General features: G+C 43.7%; 2 long non-coding RNA genes and 1 pseudogene across 4 annotated transcripts in view; 2 read left to right on the top strand and 1 right to left on the bottom strand.

Annotated features, from left to right (window-relative positions):
- LOC126403734 (NACHT, LRR and PYD domains-containing protein 14-like) overlaps positions 1 to 18,813 on the top strand; it is a 152,391-nt pseudogene that overhangs the window by 75,184 nt on the left and 58,394 nt on the right.
- The window catches only part of LOC126403750 (uncharacterized), an 89,400-nt gene that overhangs the window by 50,554 nt on the left and 20,033 nt on the right, over positions 1 to 18,813 (bottom strand). The gene's annotated exons all lie outside the window — the stretch shown is intronic.
- On the top strand, positions 5,494 to 7,643 carry LOC126403752 (uncharacterized). 2 transcript variants are annotated; one of them, XR_007571360.1, is made up of 4 exons: positions 5,494 to 5,914; positions 6,290 to 6,322; positions 7,245 to 7,343; positions 7,515 to 7,643. It is a non-coding gene; the product is annotated as an uncharacterized LOC126403752 (long non-coding RNA). The 2 variants fall into 2 exon arrangements; XR_007571359.1 differs by lacking the exon at positions 7,515 to 7,643 and having other exon boundaries at positions 7,245 to 7,461.

The raw sequence follows: 18,813 nt of genomic DNA, 5'->3' as shown, positions 1-18,813 counted from the left end.
CCACCATGCTGCATTTCCATTTGTATATTAAACTCAAAATAGTAAAACATAAAATCAATTAAGTTTTACTGAATCATTCATTTAAAAGTCACTTGTTTTGTATAACCTGAACAACCATTGCAGGACAGCTCACATTACATTGAACTCAAGAGGTCAATCCCAGTTCATGGAATCACATGGGCAATGCTGATGTCACACACTGGCTCTGTGGTGATCAGTCAGTCACCTAATTGCTGATAGTTTACACCTGGTTCAGACAGAGAAGTATTTAAAAGAGTTCTGGAGTTTTCCCTACTTATAAATCATGGAAGAGAACCCAAGAAAGAAGCCTAAAGCAGATCAAAGTGATGTTGCCACTGTAGAGCGATATATCAGTAAAGTGAGTGCAGCTAAGATATCCAAAAATCGAACGCATTACTTTAATGCAGTAACTCAGATTTCAAGTGAAAGATTTCATGACGTTGTTTCCTACAAGATGCAGGTCCATTCGCATTTTTTGAAGTTTACAGAAACAAGACAAGCCATCAAACTCTTCAACATAAGAAAAGCATGCAGTAAGTATTTATAAAACAACTCAACTTTTTGCTTAATCATCTTTATCATAAAATACAGTTCTCCTATAATGATCAGCTGACAAATTGCTTTACTTTGGATATTTTCATGAACAGGTTACCGACAATAGTCAGAGTATGATGTGATCTGCAAATTCAACACCACAATGGAACCTACCCATGTCAACTTTCATCCATGACAACAGAAGACTGAAGAAAGCAGCCTGGCACAAGCAAATCTGCTACCCTCTCATCATAAGGTAAATGTGTTTACTCACGAGCTCCTCTTTCTCCACTGTTTAATCTTTAACATTAATAACTTAACAGTTTAAACATTAATATTATCTTATTTCATCAGATTGACTCAATCAGATGCAAGATCACATCAGTTGCTACCCACAAATACACCGTCTCTGTCCATGGCAGTAATCAGGAGGTCACTACAGTGGTGGGGAATGACGGAACAGCTGCTATGAAAATCCAGGTGTGGAATGAACAGTATCAGTGCATACAGGCACAGAAGTCATACATTATTACAAACTTGTCAACAAGGCATTTTGCTGGAAAATGTCTACTAACAACAACTCCACACTCAACTTTTACGGACTGCCTATCAACCATGAAGATATTGATGTGGATCAAAACATTAAAACACTTCTGGGGCAAGCTGTTGCTGTGGACATTAAATCTAAATTACATTGCATCATTTGTAAAAAGCACCAGAAAGGGAATTCCAATCCCATGGACAAATATCGCAGGGGCGCTGCCAGGGATTTTGGGCCCCATGAAAAGAATTTTTACTGGGCCCTATACACAGCTGGCCGGGATGCTATTTTACATAAAACTATGCATTTTGATGGTATTTTTGACTATCATTCCCATATTTCTGAAAAACGAATAATTTCTTCCTCCACTTCCTCATTCCTCCCTGACAAACTTGAAGAGCATCCTGGACCTGGCTCTGTAGAGTGTATGTTATAGGGCTGACCCAAAAAATTCGAAGCTTCAAAGTTCGTTCGATGGCACAGGATTCGATTGTGAAAAAAAAAAATCGAATATTCGGCCTTTTTTTTTTCTACCATTTTTTAGGGGGGCTTGAACGCAACACCATCTCCGAAAAGGAAATAGAAAGCCCAACGTGCAATGAATGGAGACCTATTATCCTGCTTGAACACAGACAATTCTTCAACAATGTGACTCAAAATAATGATAAAATAGATTTTATTGATGTAAAATTATATGCTGATGGTGACATTTTCCATCGGTCCGCTGCGCTCTGAGTCTGGTGTCAGTGACACATGCTGCTCTGAGTTGCGCATCTGTCTGCTTGCGCTGCAGTGCGTGCCGAGGGTTTCAATTTTTACTGTTAAATCAAAAGTTAAACACCACTTATTAGCAACCAGAAGTGTTTTTTCATTTGTGAATATTTTTATCTTAATTCTAGGGTTGTAAGAAACTACCTTTTCGCCATAATTTTTTTAAGTTATTAACTTTTTTGGACTTTTTTTTCAGGTTAAATGTTGTTTGCTTGCTCATCCCTAACTAACATGATCATCTTCTTCTGAATATTAACTTCGTCCATGGTCTATAAGCTGCTTATAGACCAGGGACAAAGTTAATATTCCATAACTTTCCACCACATGAACCACTAACAAACCCACCTTGCTTTTTGAAACACTGGGTGACATAGTGTCGACCCTTTGCTTCTTTCTCCTCTCTTAGCTTCCTTTCTTTCTGTTTGTGGCTACCTGATTTTTGAGGCATATTGCCATCTCCGCCTCCTTACCCGCTGTCTGTGACAAATTACCGGTGCACTGCAGCTGATCCAGTCGGACTGAACCTTTTTACTTAAATAGAGAGGGGTTGTTAATGTTTCCAAAACAAATAAAGTTATTGTTACCAGCACATTGTAAATAAACTATATTTGTGATTAGAAGTTAGTTAGTAACTTAGTGTCATATTATTTTTTGTCAGTATTATAGTTTTATTAGGGGCCTCTCTGGGCCCCTCTTAATCATGGGCCCCTAAAATCCTTCTCCTTTTTCCCCCCTTTTCGGCACCCCAGAGTGTTAAAGAAATGCTTTGAATGAACAGACATTGTCATCGTGGCGGGATTTGTGTCCAAGATGCTGATAAATACAGGCACGGAATTATTTTCAAGTGTCGAACGCCAGAATTGAGAAAAATCTAAACTATGACCCAACCTTCTCTTTTCAGCAGGAAATACTTTCTTAGCTTGAAGATGCGGAAAAGAGAGGCTGGATTTCTGAATCAGAATTTACTTTTCTTTAAGCATCCAGTACAGCCTGGAATATACACTTTACCCACGGTACATAAATCACTCACCAACCCTCCAGGCCGTCCTATTGTGGCACAAACAAACTCGAGCTCTACAGACAAGTTCTCGTCACTTATTCCCTAATGATGGGCCATGGGCAGTATGCGTGTTTTGTCCAAAGAGATGTGTGTTTGGGACACAGGGCTGGCACACCTCTCAGTACATCATTTGTATCTGTTGAAAAGCGCCATTTCATCTCCATTAACAACCTGTCTATAACAGGATAGAAAGAGTGCATTTTCAGGTCATCCATGCCGTCTACGCGTGCTCTTTCTAACGGGGCCTCCACAATAAAATCCTGCGTGCTCTTTCTAACGGGGCCTCCACAATAAAATCCTCCAGATGTGGAGCTGTTTGGGACGGTCTTCTCTCACGTGGTGGCGTCTGTGTTGCAATTCCTGTCTTTCCACACAGGCCTTCTGCTTGCTTTCGGATTTCTTTCCATGTGTCCTCTGTGCGCTTTTCTGAGAGTGCAGTGATTACAGACTGGGCCAGATCATCTGCTGCTATGAGATCAAAATTGGTGAACTGCAGCTGATTCGACATGAATTCGGTTGTTGTGAAAACATCCTGGAACAGAATGAGATGCAAAACAAACTTCTCATCAGTGACTGCACTGATAGCTCTTGCCTTCATCCTCCGGTGTGGGTTTGGCAGACTGATGATGTCATGCAGGGTAGCCCAGATTGCTGGGAGAGTTTTCTTAACTGCCCAGATTGCATGACACTGGCATGACCTTTTGAAGATATATAATAATCATCATTTTATCCTGTCGGACATTTGTGTGAAATTTTTTCGTAATTATCTTGTATATCTATATATTTTGTAAGGTCACAGTGACCTTTGACCTTTGACCAACTAATTCTAATTAGTCATTGATTAGTCATTAATTATTGAGTCCAAGTGGACATTTGTGCCAAATTTGAGGGCATTCCCTTCGGGAATTCTTGAGATTTTACATTCACAAGGATGGGACTGACGGACACACGGTGGTACAGACAGACGTATGGAAGGACAACCAAAAAACATAATGCCTCTGGCCGCGGCTATCGCCCATGAGGAGGCATCAAAACTGTAAAACAAGAAGAATATTTTAGCAGGGCTGAAGCCTTGTATATGCATCTGTAAAACAAGAAGAATATTTTAGCAGGGCTGAAGCCTTGTATATGCATTCAAGATGGGGATGCACGATATTGGATTTTTTTGCTGATATCGGATGTGCCGATATGTAACAACTCATTTGACCAATAACCGATAGCGATCCACTCTTCAGCAGCTAATTTTAGTGATCATCAAGTCTCTTCTGTGGTGGAATTTAAGTCATATTACACATGCATGCTCTTATAGTGACGGCCCACCAGCAGATGGAGACATGAAATACAGTACTCTTCAACGTATGTGATATTCATTCATCGTGCAAAATAAAAAAGCATGTTGGCCGAATCAAATAGTTCATTTTAAAGCCAATATGGACCAGTACTGATGATGTGCTGGTATTATCATGTATCCCTAATAAAATGTTTGTGTTTCCAGAGAACTAAGTTGACCTAACTTCAAATGAACACGGTCTGCACCATCCACCATTCTCTGTCCTGTGAACTTTCTCTTGTCTCTGTTACTTATGTTCCACACATGCTAAGACATGGACCTTATTGGAATGTATTATGCTAATTCAACAGTAATTACTTGGATCACATGATGGTGACAATTCATGATTGCCGGCACACTAACCAAAGAAGATAGAAAAACTAAAGAGTTTTGGACAAATACATACATGTACCATTAGACCTCCAACCAAAATGATGTTAAAAATGCAATTAGAAAATGCAAAACATGTAAAAACAGCTCCTAAAACTGTGCACATAAATGGTTCTAGTATCAGTCTCTTTAGTAATCTCTGATGAACTGACTGTTATTGATGAATATATGTAATATATAATATATTTTTTACTTTTATTAAATGATGTCACACGCCTTGTGCCGGCATCATGGGTATTTAAGATGGCGACTTCCTGTTCTTCATCAGAATGTGTACATTGTGACAAGACATGAGACAAATAATAAATGAAATTTATGATAATTATAAGTATTATTTGTTGAGGGGTTTTTTAGACGGCCATTACTGGAAACGTGTCTATGGCAACAGTAAAACCTACGGACTACAAACAGCACACAGCAAACAGCTTGTCCAACTTCTCACAGGGAAACACATGGGATCAAAAACTGCTGCTTACAGTGAATAAACCTCACTGACGTTTTCTCCTCATTACCTTATGAATCCAAAATATATTATCTAGATGTTCCAGGTCATAGTCAGTGTCACACGCAGCAGAGAATGGTGGCACAGTCCCTGTCAGTTTTTACTTCCTGTTTCAATGCTCCACCCCTCTCTCTCCAAATTAAATCAAACTTCAATGCTCCACCCCTCTCTCTCCAAATTAAATCAAACATTTCTGTATCTTCACAGACTGATGAGGAACAGCAGGTTGGATGGTGCCACTTATATCTTTTATTCAGTAGTCACATAGTTATAAATATCCCTGTTGATGTAGTTCAGTTTATCAACCTGTTGAAAAACTGCGTCTGAGATCCTGCTGCAGTTTAATGGCTCTGTGGCGCCATCTAGTGGAGCTAAATGCTAATAACAAGTCCTGTCCCTCCTACTTCCTGTAGCTACTGTAGCCTCCATGTTCAAAGGCCATCAGAGGCAGCACACCAAATAATTAAACTGCATATGTTTGAATTGTAACTCTCATACTGAATTAATTTACCAAGGTTGTGGATAAAGGTGAGTTTGAGGCAATATTTGAAATGCAGTTGCCTAAAAATGAATGATGATAGTTCCTAAACTTGACTTGTATGAATACATTACTGAATATCTGAATGTTTGTTACAGGCTTACTGGCACCAGGAAGCAGACTCCCCACACCTGAGGGTGCATGTGCTTCATAACTCCCCACCAGACCAGGACCAGGTGAGCAGTCAGGTGAGCAGTCAGGTGACCTGGCCTCGTAGGTATTTGAAGGTGTGTGTTTTCTTTGTCTCAAGAGTTTGACACTTGAAACATCACTTGATGTTATGAAATAGACCTATATGTTAATGGGAGCAGTGTGCAGACGCTCTTCACATGTTCTGCTTTTGTGCTTTTTTGGACATTGTGAGCACACATAGAAAAAAGGAACAAAGGATTTGCTCATGTTAAACTAAAAACACCGTCCTCCAGACAGCTGCTGCCACGTGTGGCTGCAAGTTAAGTGGTGTTCTTATCATAGTGAGGAATAATGTTCACTGACTACATTCATTTACTCTTTGATGATCAATTTGAGTTTGTCAGGCTCAGTTTGTTTGCTGGTTTTATTACTTCAGTTCCATTCACATTGTGTTTTATTTTCTTCCACAGCGTCCTGTGACACAGCCAGACCACAACAGACTTGTGAGTACATCTTAAGTTTTTCTTTGAGTTTTAATCTTAAAGGTTCAGTGTTAAAGACTTAAATGCGTCTATAGCGGTGATGATTGCAGATTGCAACCAGCTGAAACTTCTCTCAGGTAGAATTCCTTCAGTGTTCATTGTCGATGAGGTTTTTACCGTGAGCCATATTATCCACAGAGGTCTCTTCCTCTCCAAAACAAACGGACCAGGTGATTTAAATCGGTAAAAACACTGAAACAAGACAAAAACAAATACTATAAACATCAGCATAGTGAGTCAGAACTACAGGGATCTTATGACAAACTACATCATGCTGTACAAATACATTCACACATACAGCCAAACTACATCACTATACAGTCCAATAAATCCTTCAATAAAATGTACAAACAGGTTCCTACAACAGTGCAGGACTTATTAAACTAAGGAGGAAGCTACATGTCACTATGTAACTAGCCATGGCAGCTTATAGCAAATGATGCAGCCCATAATTACTCCACTCAATAAAATGTCTGCCAGAACATGATCTTAACACACTCTAAAAGGTGGGCAACAGCATCACTCACAACTTACAATGTACTGTATTAAAGTCAGCATCAATCACATGAACACAGACCACTGCTGTAATTGACACGATCATTAGCATAAAGCATAGAAACTTAGCATGGTGTTTTAGCAGAGTGGAGTAGGAAAGAAATGTAAGATTAACACATGAAATCCAAAGAGGAACAAACAAACTACTGTCTGTCTGTCCGTCTGTCTGTCTTTCTGTCTGTCTGTCTGTCTGTCTGCCTGCAGCAGGTCAGGATGAAGGTGGCAGCTCTCTCTCTACTTCTCTGTCAGTAAAGTGTTTTTTTCAAGAAGGTCTTTTTTTTATTGTTGTGACTTTTTAAATTCTCTTTCCACATTTTATTCATTGCAGGAGTGATTTGTGTCTCTTCTTATTTCACATTCTGTGAGCGGGCTTAGCGTTAGCTTGGCCGTCAGTGGCTAACACTATCTCTGGATGGTGGAGTGTGAGGTGAGCCCTCATGTTCGTAGTATTCCTACAGTATTTTATTCTCGTATGACTCTGCTCATAAATCATGTGTGTCATATCCAAGTCCTCCTTTCCTTCTGTGTTCAAAAATCCAAAATAAGTCCAGACGTTTGATTTAAACAGCAGTGGCACGTTTCTTATTTCTTTCTCCAGTGCCTCCATCTTCGTTTTGATGAACTTCCTGCCAAATGCTACTGACTGAGACCTCTGCTGACCTCACCAGGAAAAAAACATCAGCACCATCTAGTGGCCCGAAAAAGCAACTGACTTTATCATTCTAGCACCAAAAGTTATATTAAATGTGTATCTGCAAAAATGCATAATGTGTAAAAGATCAATACGTGGCGTCTGTGTATAGACACAATATCGCCATGCAGAATATTCTTTATATATAATATATATAATATTCTTTTCCATCATCCCGAATTTGCTGTGCCCGCTCTGTAGAACTGACACCACTTATATTAGGAATAATAAGCTGTGAGTCGAGACCGCTCCCTGGGACTTTGGACACACCTGGACCAGGGAGTGTGTGTGTGTGTGTGCCCTCCTGCAAACACATTGACCAAAGTTTAATGCACCGAAGTAATAAAAGTGATAAAAATTGTTCAAGAGTCCCAAGTCAAAGTCTAAAGTAAGTGTGTTCAGACTCCATTTTAAGGTTGACAGAGCAGTCAGAGGAATACAGGTCGTCGGAAACACGGTGAGTGTTAATACTATAAAAATAAAGATTACTATCATTATTGATTAATCTGCTGATTTTTATTCTGATTCATTGTTTAGTCTGTTATAGGGGAGAGTGAGGTCGGACAGTGCCGCCTATTTAGCAAGGTAGAAAGAAACTGCGCCATCCACCATGCTCAGCCACACCCTGTTCACTTTCAACCTCAAAATGGAGACCGTCTGACTGTTCCTCACAATTTATTCACAGTTTTGAAATCTGCAGCATGTAAGTAAATAATCTGGCTATTTTGTCATTTGTCTTCTACCATACTGTTTTTAGTTGTGCTACATACAAAAAACATCATGTTGTGCTAGTGTTAGCTGAATGTTTGTTGGGAGCTAACACAGGAGTCCAAAGTGTGTCTGCTCTCCCTGGGACAGTTAGGACTATATTGTTTATAGTTCCTACCTTGTTACAAATCAATAACACATTTTTGTTGGGCTCTAAAGTAGTTTGTGAGTAATCAAAGGTTATTTAGTGTCAGTACAAAAGTGTCCCAACTGACCCCGCTCTCCCCTACTGTGTGTCATAGAAATACCCAGCCAATATGTAATCATGTCCTATAAATAAGAAGTTACTGACTTCATCACACTGTGTATGTGTGTTACAGTTCTCTCAGATTTGGGAAGATGGCTGATTTGGAGGCAGACGGGGACAGATCAGAGTCCCCAGTGTCCAGCTGTCAGCTGTCTTTGAAGAGTGACCGCAGTAAAGGTCTTCCTCCATTCTTCAGTAATAAACCTGGAGCCTCAGACACAAAGTAAGAGACTGTTTCTACTGTAAACTGACCTGAAGATGATTCTATAAGAGCAGCACTGAGAGAAGAAATAAGAAGGAAACTAAATTATCCGTATATTTACAAGGGTGTTGAGATAAAGGAGACACGTAGTTGCTGGTGGGTAAAACACAGACAGCGCCTGTTGTGTTCTTGTGTGGTGTAAGAAGAACGAGTCTCACTCGGTTTCAGTCTTGCATGAAAAAATAGCTGCCGTTTACTTCACTGTGCCATTCGTTCTGACAAGGCAAACACACACACGTAAAGCTCAACACCCCTGACATAAAACGTTGTAATGTCGTAAAACAGAATAGTGTCTTACTCATATATAACCCCCCCCCTTCAAAACCCAACATAGCCGCGTACAGTAGAACAGTCCCTCACAGAACAGGAGGAGACATTGACAGCTTATGTATGAAACGTAGTAACAAAGTCTTTGAAGTGTGAAGGGCGGTCCCACTGTGGCCTGCCCTCCGCCACCATGGGATGAGGCCCTATGCCTGGACCCGGTGGAGGCTGAGGAGGATGCATGCCTGGTGGGCGTTCAGGAGGAGGCTGAGGAACAGGATGCATGCCTGGTGGGCATTCAGGAGGAGGCTGAGGAACAGGGATGACAGGTAGAGGCTGTGCGGCTGGTGGCTGCAGCGGATACCCGGTTGGCCTAATGGCCCTTGGCAATGCGGGTGTCCAGGGTCTCAAAAGCGTTCCGTCCATGTCCGCCACACCAGCAGCTGGTAGCAGTGCAGGTGTGGGCATGGTCCAAGATGAGGGATGCCGGAGAAGCCTGCGTTGTTGCATGCTGGCTCGCTCTGTAGTGTAAGAGTGTTTGATTGAGCGCAGTTTGAAATGTGCAGCCCTGGAACAGATGTGTTCGGATTCCATTTTTCAGGCTTTGGATGAAACGTTCGAACCCCCTGTTGGCCTGGGGGTGAAAGTATGCTGTGCGGATGTGTTTTATCCCTTTCCTGCTGAGAAAGTATGAGAATTTCCCTGCCACAAACTGGGGTCCATTATCTGTGGTGATAGTGAGTGGCAAGCCCCATCATGCAAACAGGCCATCCAAGATGTCGATAACGACTTGAGTTGTGACTGTACCTGCTGGGGTCATCTCAGGCCATTTTGAGTGAAGGTCGTATGCCATCACCAGGAAGCGTTGGTGGTGTGGGACCCCTCGGCCGTGGATTTCACCACAGATGTCCAGCTGTAGATGCTCCTACGGGCGGGACAGCCACAGGACAGGCTGCAGGGGCGTTGCAGCCGGCAGCCCACATTTCCCACTGAGGAGGCATGGCTCACAGTCTTTGACCATGGTCTCAATGTCGCAGTCGATACCTGGCCACCCCACCAGGTCACGGCATCGTTGCTTGACCCTAACTATCCCCAAGTGACCCTCGTGCGCCATTAGCATGACACGCACACGTAGGCTACTTGGGACCACAGTGCAGAGGCCCCTGGAGACACAGACGTCACCGCAGCATGAGAGTTCGTGTCGCACCCTAGCAAATGGGGCAAGATCCTCAGGCACCCGTGAAGGCCATCTGGTCCGTATGTAGGTGCGCAGGGTAGACAGCAGTGGGTCCTGTTCCGATTACCGCCGCAGCTCCTCCAATGACACCACTGTTTGCAGGGGCCCGTGCAACAGCTGGATGGTCTTGGGCTCTTCCTTGAAGGCGGCAGGAGAAACGGTTGGAGTGGGGGCGTCGATCGACCGAGAGAGGAGGTCTGCAACCACGTTGTCACTGCCTGGAGTAAACTTGAGCTTGTAGAGTCATACTGCCTGAGCCACTCCCCCCACCTGTGCAGGCCTGTGGCCGCTGCCTGAGGCGGACAGCAGAGTAGTGAGGGCCTGGTGGTCTGTACAGAGGGTGAACTGGCGGCCGTACAGATAAAGGTGCCACTTCTCACACGCCCAGACACAAGCTAGTGCTTCACGTTTGCCGACTGAATACCTCTGCTCAGTGGGGTTCAGGGCCTTGGAGGCAAAGGCGACCGGCTGCTCAATGCCGTTCTATGTCTGCGAGAGGACAGCCCTCACCGCTCCAGCTGAGGCATCACAGGTGACAAGGGTGGGGCTGGACGTGTCAAAATGGGCCAAGATGGGGGGTGTGGTGAGCTGAGCCTTTAGTGAGCTGAACGCCTCTGAGCAAGCTGCAGTTCAATTCCACAGCTCCTCCTTTTTGAGGAGCTGGCGAAGGGGAGCGGTGGTCTGAGAATAATGGGGCAGAAACTGGAGGTAGTATGCTGTCATGCCTAGAAATGAGGCTACCTGGGAAGCTGAGATGGGCTCGGGGATACGATGTATGGCATCGACGTTTGACAGGAGAGGTGTGATGCCCTTAGCTGACAGGCAAAACCCCACAAAGTCAATGGTGGCAGCGGCAAAGGAGCATTTCTCACCGTTCAGGGTCAGATTGTTCTTCTGGAGGGCTGCAAACACCCTGCTGAGCCGCTGACCACAATGTCATCCAAGTACATAGTAACCCCAGGGACACCAGCAAGGATTGTGGTCATAACCTTTTGGAAACAGCTGGGGGCGGAGTTAAGCCCAAATGGCATCCAGGTGTACCGGAACATCCCGGCATGTGTGACGAAAGCTGTCAGGTCCCTGCTGGCTGGGTGAAGGGGCACCTGAAGATAGCCCTGCTGCAGGTTGAGCTTCGTGAAGATGGTGGAGCCGTAGAAGAGAGTGGTCAGCTCCTCTGAGGAAGGTAAGGGATACCGATCTGGGATAATGGCCTTGTTGACACACCAAAGATCCACACAGGTTCTCAGCCCCCCTGTTTTTTTCTTTGCTATTACAAGGTTTGAAATCCAGGGGGCAGCGTTGACATGCTCAATAATGCCTGCCTCCAGCAGCATCTTTAGTTCCTTTGTGACCTCATCCCTCAATGCGGGGGAATCCGGCGCAGGGGCTGTATGACCGGGGGCGCCAATGTGTTCATGAGGGGCCTGTGTGTAAAAGCCGTGAGGCAGCCCCGTCCATCAAACAGAGCTGGCCATTTCTGCTCCCTGGTGGAGGTGACTTGGTGAATGGGTGAGCCGCTGTTGTCATGCAATGAGAACCGTAGGTCTGTAAACAGGTCAAAACCCAGGAGGTTGGCACCCCGCTTCGCAATGTGAAATGGAAATGCAGGAATGTGCTTGGATCCGTCTCGCACCTGTATCTGGAGTACACCCACAATCCCAATCCTTGAGCTGTCGTATCCGAGCAGAAGAATGGAGGGCAGCTGCAGTGGCAGGTGTGCAAAAAACTTGTAAGTGCTGAGATTGAGGAGAGACACAGCTGTCCCTGTGTCTACCAGCAAGGGAAGTCTCACATCTCCGAGCTGCACTGTGCATATCTTAAAAGTCACATGGTTAAGAGAAACAGTTCTGATCTCTGCACAGTCACTGTGAGATGACGAGGGTCTGTGCTGTGATGAGTGGGCAGCAGGAGCAGATCTACAAACTTTGGCAAAATGGTTTCATCTGTTTCCCTGCATGCGGTTTGGCTGCACTGGAAAACTCTCATCTCAGTCATGGCTGTTTTGACCCTCTTGACTTTCCATAGGCTGAAGCTGTTGTGTGATAGAGCCTGTGTGGATGGGGGCGTGGCGAGAGCTGTCAATTAACATGGTGGAGCACTGTAGCGCAGATTCAACCTGCATGGCTTTTGCCAGAGCGTCATCCAGTGTTAAGTCATCTGGCTCCAAAAGCAGTTTTTCTCTGATTTTCTCACACATTGTGCCCTCAATAAGCTGGTCACGTATGATCTGATCCTGAAGCACACCATAGTTACATGCACGCGGCAGGTCCCGCAAGTCCGTGACGTAACTCAGGACGGACTCACCGGGCTGCTGAAGCCGCTTCCATAGGCTGTACCGCCGGAGAATCACCCGCTGCTTGCCAGCAAAGTAGTTCATGAGGAGGGCGACAGCTTCCTAGATGGTCTAGCCGAGGGCTCTGAATATCCTCCAACCCTCCGTACCGAGACAATGACAGAACATCGCCACCTTCCTCTTGTCCGGGATGTCGTCCAAAGCCTCGAGGTAGACGCTAAAATCCTTCAGCCATCCAGACCACGGTACCGGCGGGTCGGTGGGGACAGGCAAAAACGGTGCCGGTGGAGGTAAGGAAAACTCAGCCATCTTCGTCGCCAAATGTTGTGTTCTTGTGTGGTGTAAGAAGAACGAGTCTCACTCGGTTTCAGTCTTGGATGAAAAAATAGCTGCCGTTTACTTTGCTGTGCCATTCGTTCTGACAACGCAAACACACACCTGACGTAAAATGTCGTAATATCCTAACACAGAATAGTGTCTTACTCATACATAACAGCGCCAACGATGATACTGTTTGAACCCGGTCTTTACAAGGACTAATAATATGTGTAAAGCATTTGTTGTTTCCACAGACAGAGAGCAGAGTCTCCAATACCCAGCTGTCTGTCTTTGAAGAGTGACTGGTCCAAACATTCTCCTCTATTGTTCAGTAATGAACCTGGACCCTCAGACACAAAGTAAGAGCCTGTTGAAAAACATGAGGGAGCTTTTTGCCTTTTGAAAGTCGTCTCACAGTGGAGCACAACATTACTCAGGAGGTTTTCATGAAGCTCCACCATGAGATATTTGAAGTGCCTGTGACTGAGTGTGTGAATAAAGCAAATAATTTTCAGCACAGTTTGCAGGACCTAAATAATGTGTTCATCTCCACAGAGAGAAGAAGAAGAAGAGGAGTCATGTTTCTGTGGAGGAGCAGCTGTCCTGCTGTAGTTTGTGTCAGGACGTCCTGAAGGATCCAGTCTCTACCAGCTGTGGACACTGGTTCTGCAGACATTGCATCAGCTCATACTGGGACCAGTCTGCTTCATCAGGAGACTCCTCCTGTCCCCAGTGTGGAGACAGATCCAGAACAAGAGCTGGACTGCAGACAGCCAGTCAGACCAGCACTGTACAAAGTAAGACTGTACATCTGTCTGCTGATGTCATCATGTCTGAAAACAGGATTCTTCTTGGTTTATTTGTGTTGTAAAGTGTAGACATGAAAGATTTTATAAAACTAATGTATAAAACCTTCATTTGTTTGTGTTACTTGTTTTAATGTTGGTCATGAAAATAATCAGAGTCCAGATTTATTTCTTTAGTCTGACATGTTTCCTTCTCTTTCAGCAGACAGTGGTCTGCAGGAGGTTTTAGATGAACATAAGATCAGTGTGAGGAGGAGATGTGAACGTGTGACTGAAGGAAGTGATGAAACAGGAAGTGAAACCCTCCTCAACAGGATCTACACTGAGCTCTACATCACAGAGGGACAGAGTGAAGAGGTTAATACCCAACATGAGGTGAAGCAGCTTGAGAGAGCTTCTAAGATGAAGACCCTCCATGAAACTCCAATCAAGTGTCAGCACATCTTTAAAGCCTTACCTGACCAACAGAAACACATCAGAGTGGTTCTGACCAACGGCGTCGCTGGTGTTGGAAAAACCTTCACAGTGCAGAAGTTCACTCTGGACTGGGCCGAGGGTTTGGAAAACCAAGATGTCAGTCTGGTGATTCTGCTTTCGTTCAGGGAGCTGAACTTGATCAGAGATGAGAAGTTCAGTCTTCTCACTCTGCTCCGTGTTTTCCATCCAACATTACAGAAGGTCACAGCAGAGGAGCTCGCTGTCTGTAAAGTTCTGTTCATCTTTGACGGCCTGGATGAAAGCAGACTGGCTCTGGATTTCCACAACAATGAGGTTGTGACTGATGTCACACAGAAGTCATCAGTCAACGTGCTGTTGACAAACCTCATCAAGGGGAAGCTGCTTCCCTCGGCTCTGGTCTGGATAACTTCCCGACCTGCAGCAGCCAATCAGATCCCTCCTGCATGTGTTGACAGGGTAACAGAAGTACGAGGCTTCACTGACGCCCAGAAGGAGGAGTACTTCAGGAGGAGAGTCAGTGATGAAGAGCGGTCCAGCAGAATCATCTCACACATGAAGACATCCAGGAGCCTCCACATCATGTGTCTAATCCCAGTCTTCTGCTGGATCACTGCTACAGTTCTGGATCACATGTTGACTACAGAGCAGAGAGGAGAGCTGCCCAAGACCCTGACTGACCTGTACTCACACTTCCTGCTGGTTCAGACAAAGAGGAAGAAGCACAAGTATGATGAGGGACATGAGACCAGTCCACAGGAGCTGACGGAGGCTGACAGGGACGTTCTTCTGAAGCTGGGGAGGCTGGCGTTTGAACATCTGGAGAAAGGAAACATCATGTTCTACCAAGAAGACCTGGAGCGCTGTGGTCTTGATGTCACAGAGGCCTCGGTGTACTCAGGAGTTTGTACAGAGATCTTCAAAAGAGAGTCTGTGATCTTCCAGAAAACAGTCTACTGCTTCGTTCATCTGAGCGTTCAGGAGTTTCTGGCTGCAGTCTACCTGTTCCACTGTTTCACCAACAGGAACACAAAGGTACTGGAGGACTTCCTGGGGACAGACCAGGATAATTACAGATCCCTGGATGTCTTCTTACAGAGAGCCATGGAGAAATCCCTCCAAAGTAAAAATGGTCACCTGGATCTGTTTGTCCGCTTCCTTCATGGCCTCTCTCTGGAGTCCAACCAGAGACTGTTAGGAGGCCTTTTGGGTCGGACAGACAACAGTCCAGAAATCATCCAGAGAGCCATCAACAACCTGAAGAAGATGAACACAAACAATATCTCTCCTGACAGAAGCATCAACATCTTCCACTGTCTGCTGGAGATGAACGACCTCTCAGTACATCAGGAGATCCAAGAGTTCCTGAAGTCAGGGAACAGATCAAAGAAGGAACTCTCAGAGATCCACTGCTCAGCTCTGGCCTACATGCTGCAGATGTCAGAGGAGGTTCTGGATGAGTCGGACCTGAAGAAATACAAGACAACAAGGGAGGGACGACGGAGACTGATTCCAGCTGTGAGGAACTGCAGAAAGGCTCGGTAAGTCCAGATGTGATTAACATCATAAATCATTGTAGATTAGTAGTTTAATTCTTCAAATATACACACTGTGAAATTCTTGTTATTCATAAAATGTTCAAATGATGTGTCTGTTGTATTTTGTCACAGATGTTCTTGAGCTGTTTCAAATGCTGTGAGTGCAAAACATGTAGATGTTTCAGTTGGTTGTGTTTATAGCTGTTGAGTTCATCAACACAGTCCTTCTATTTATTTATAATCATTTAATATTTTACAGTTTTTCACCTTTGTGTGATGGAGGTGAACCTGATAAAACAAATGATGGACTTCAGAGGTTGTTGTTGAGGTTTAATCACAGCAGCATTTCATCACAGTATGGCAGTATTTGATGGTTCTGAGTGAAAGCAGAAAAGTTATTACTCCATAAGAAGGTTCTGTAAGGTGTTTTATAGAATCAGACATGCAGATAATACCTGAGTTTATTCACCACTATGCTTAAAAATGTAAAATAAGATCTGTATCATTTGCCAAAGGAGATTTCTGAAGTCCTAAAAACGGCTTGTTACACCCGCAAATGTAATAAATTTCCCACAGACGTAATAGCAGATGCCTACTACAAACGTAACACACAATTTTCCGCAAATGTAATAACTACTGTATTACATTTGCAGGAAGTTATTACATATGTGGGAAGGTGAAAATCTAAACTGTAATAACTTCCCACAAATGTAATATGAGACTGAATAATGATCTTTGTGGTTGTTGTTATTTGTTTACTTATACACCTGCCAATAGTGATGCGTGTGTTGACAAGCAACCTGCAGGTCGGGTGGGGCGGGTCAGAAAGTGACAGAGCAGCGTTCTGAGTAAGTTAGAAATAAAAGTGACAGAGCAGCGTTCTGAGTAAGTTAGAAATAACTTACAGAAACACACACATACACACACACTGGTCATTCCTTGTCAGTTCACAGAATTACTCGGTGGCAGCAAATATGTCGTTTAATTGGATTTATTTTATTTTCTTCTCCCTCTTGTTCATACGGATTTCTCTGCAGCATCTGGCCTACAGTACCTGTTCAGCACCTCGGACAGCGGCGCTGCGGGATGGGTTGGCTCTCATAGGGGGTGAGGTGCAAGTTGTAAGGTTTTAAAAAACATGGTTTACAATAACTTAATCCTCCTCCACTCAGAAATGTGTTTTCTTCTTGTTCCTACAGATGAATGTTTGAGCCTCACCGTGCAGAATGATGTATGACACTCGAAGGCTGTTTTCACTTTTATCTGCTGAAAATGCTCATGTGATTTTAAGGGCTAGGGCTACGAGCCTATGTTGGTGGCTTATGTAGCCTATATTTGAACCATTTAATTAAAATATGTCTGCATATCAAAAGCCCAAACGTGTCATTTCTTATTGTAATCCACCTAAAAGCAAAGACAGACACATGTGGACTCCAAACTAGTGGAGCTGAAGCTGACAGGCTCCGCCCCCTCCAACAAGCATGTGTTGAGGCTCAACTGGTGTGTGTGCAGCAGCCCAGAGTTTTCAAAGTGTCTGTGTGTTCACAAGTTTTGTATCTTTGAACTGAATCTCTGTGGTTTGAAGTTTAGTTTCTCTCCTGCGTTGCTGTTTGTACTTTCAGATATCTGCCTTATTTTACCGTTTCATGTTCGCTGTCAGACGGATAAGATTCGTATGAAGTCACTGCAGATGAAAACCCAATATTTTCTGCTTTGGCTGCTTCACAATAAAAGCTAAACAAAGCTAAAATGACAAAACAACATGGGACTTTTATTGTGAAGACACATATTTTGTGTGACATTTATGACTGTATGCTCAATAATCTCTCGTGGTCGATAGGAAACTGTGGTCTCATTTTGAAACGGAGCATCTACAGATTAATTCCATACAGGATATCTGATGATCCACTGAAGTTGGTCACAATACGAGATGATTTAGTCCTGTGTTGTTGTTGTTGTTGTTGTTGTTGTTGTTGTTGTTGTTGTTGTATTTTATCTTAGCCGCCATCTTGCCTGTAAGGAAGTCAGGAGGGACAACTCCAGCGTCGCAACTGAGCAGCATGTGTTGTTGTCTAGAGTCACAGCTGTAATGTAGTCGCCTGGCAGTGGTCTGCACTCTACTGAGTGCACTTTTTTTTTTTAATTGGTGAAATTACAAGACAACAAACAAGGTGATACACGACAAATAAAGTGCAAAACAATGCAAGCAGACAAGAAAATGACAAAGACAAAACAAACGAAAACAGAAATAAAAACCAACAGAAAAAAACAGATAGCAGTTAACATCAGTTTTTGAGTTTGGGGAGGGAGTGTGTGTGTGTGTGTGTGTGTGTGTGTGTCTGTGTGTGTGTACAAAACAAACTTAATAGGAGTGTGCTATAACATTGAGTAAGATAATATGACAATATGATGATATGTTAAATAAATATAATATAGTATAATTACCAGTAGAATAGTAGAATGGAGTATAATAATGCTAATAATAGATAATAATAGTCATCTTCATAATAATCATAATAATAATAATGGAGCAAGAAGAAACAAACAGACAAACAACAAATAAAATAAAATAATAATAATAATAATAATAATAATAATAAATATGGCAAAAAGAGGAGGCAAGGCCAGACCGAGGTAATGGAGAGGCGAGCCAGAGGCCCCCCACCAGGCCCCCAGCGGGACAGCCAGAAGCCCAAGCAGGAGACAGGCGAAGCGGGAGTGAAGGCACCCCCAGACCTCCCAGCCTCCCTGTCCCCCTACTCCCTTTCTTTTCTTTTTTTTTTTGCCCTATTATTTTTTTTTCTGTCCATACTGTCTGTGAAGCAGTCCCACAGGACAAAATCCACAGTCTTGTTCTGTGTCAAAGTTCAGTTTAAACTAATATGAGGCTTCAGACGTCTGAGTTACAGTCAGTATTTAGTGTTTGACAGTGTTTTTCTTGTTGAGCTGCAGAGGAGGAACAGTAACTCAAAGAGGGAGTTTGGTGCTAAACAGTCTGTAACTTTGGTCCACACCCT

The sequence above is a fragment of the Epinephelus moara genome, chromosome 17 (assembly GCF_006386435.1).
Source record: "Epinephelus moara isolate mb chromosome 17, YSFRI_EMoa_1.0, whole genome shotgun sequence".
NCBI classification, from domain to species: Eukaryota; Metazoa; Chordata; class Actinopteri; order Perciformes; family Serranidae; genus Epinephelus; species Epinephelus moara.
This window is presented reverse-complemented; position numbering and strand designations above follow the sequence as displayed.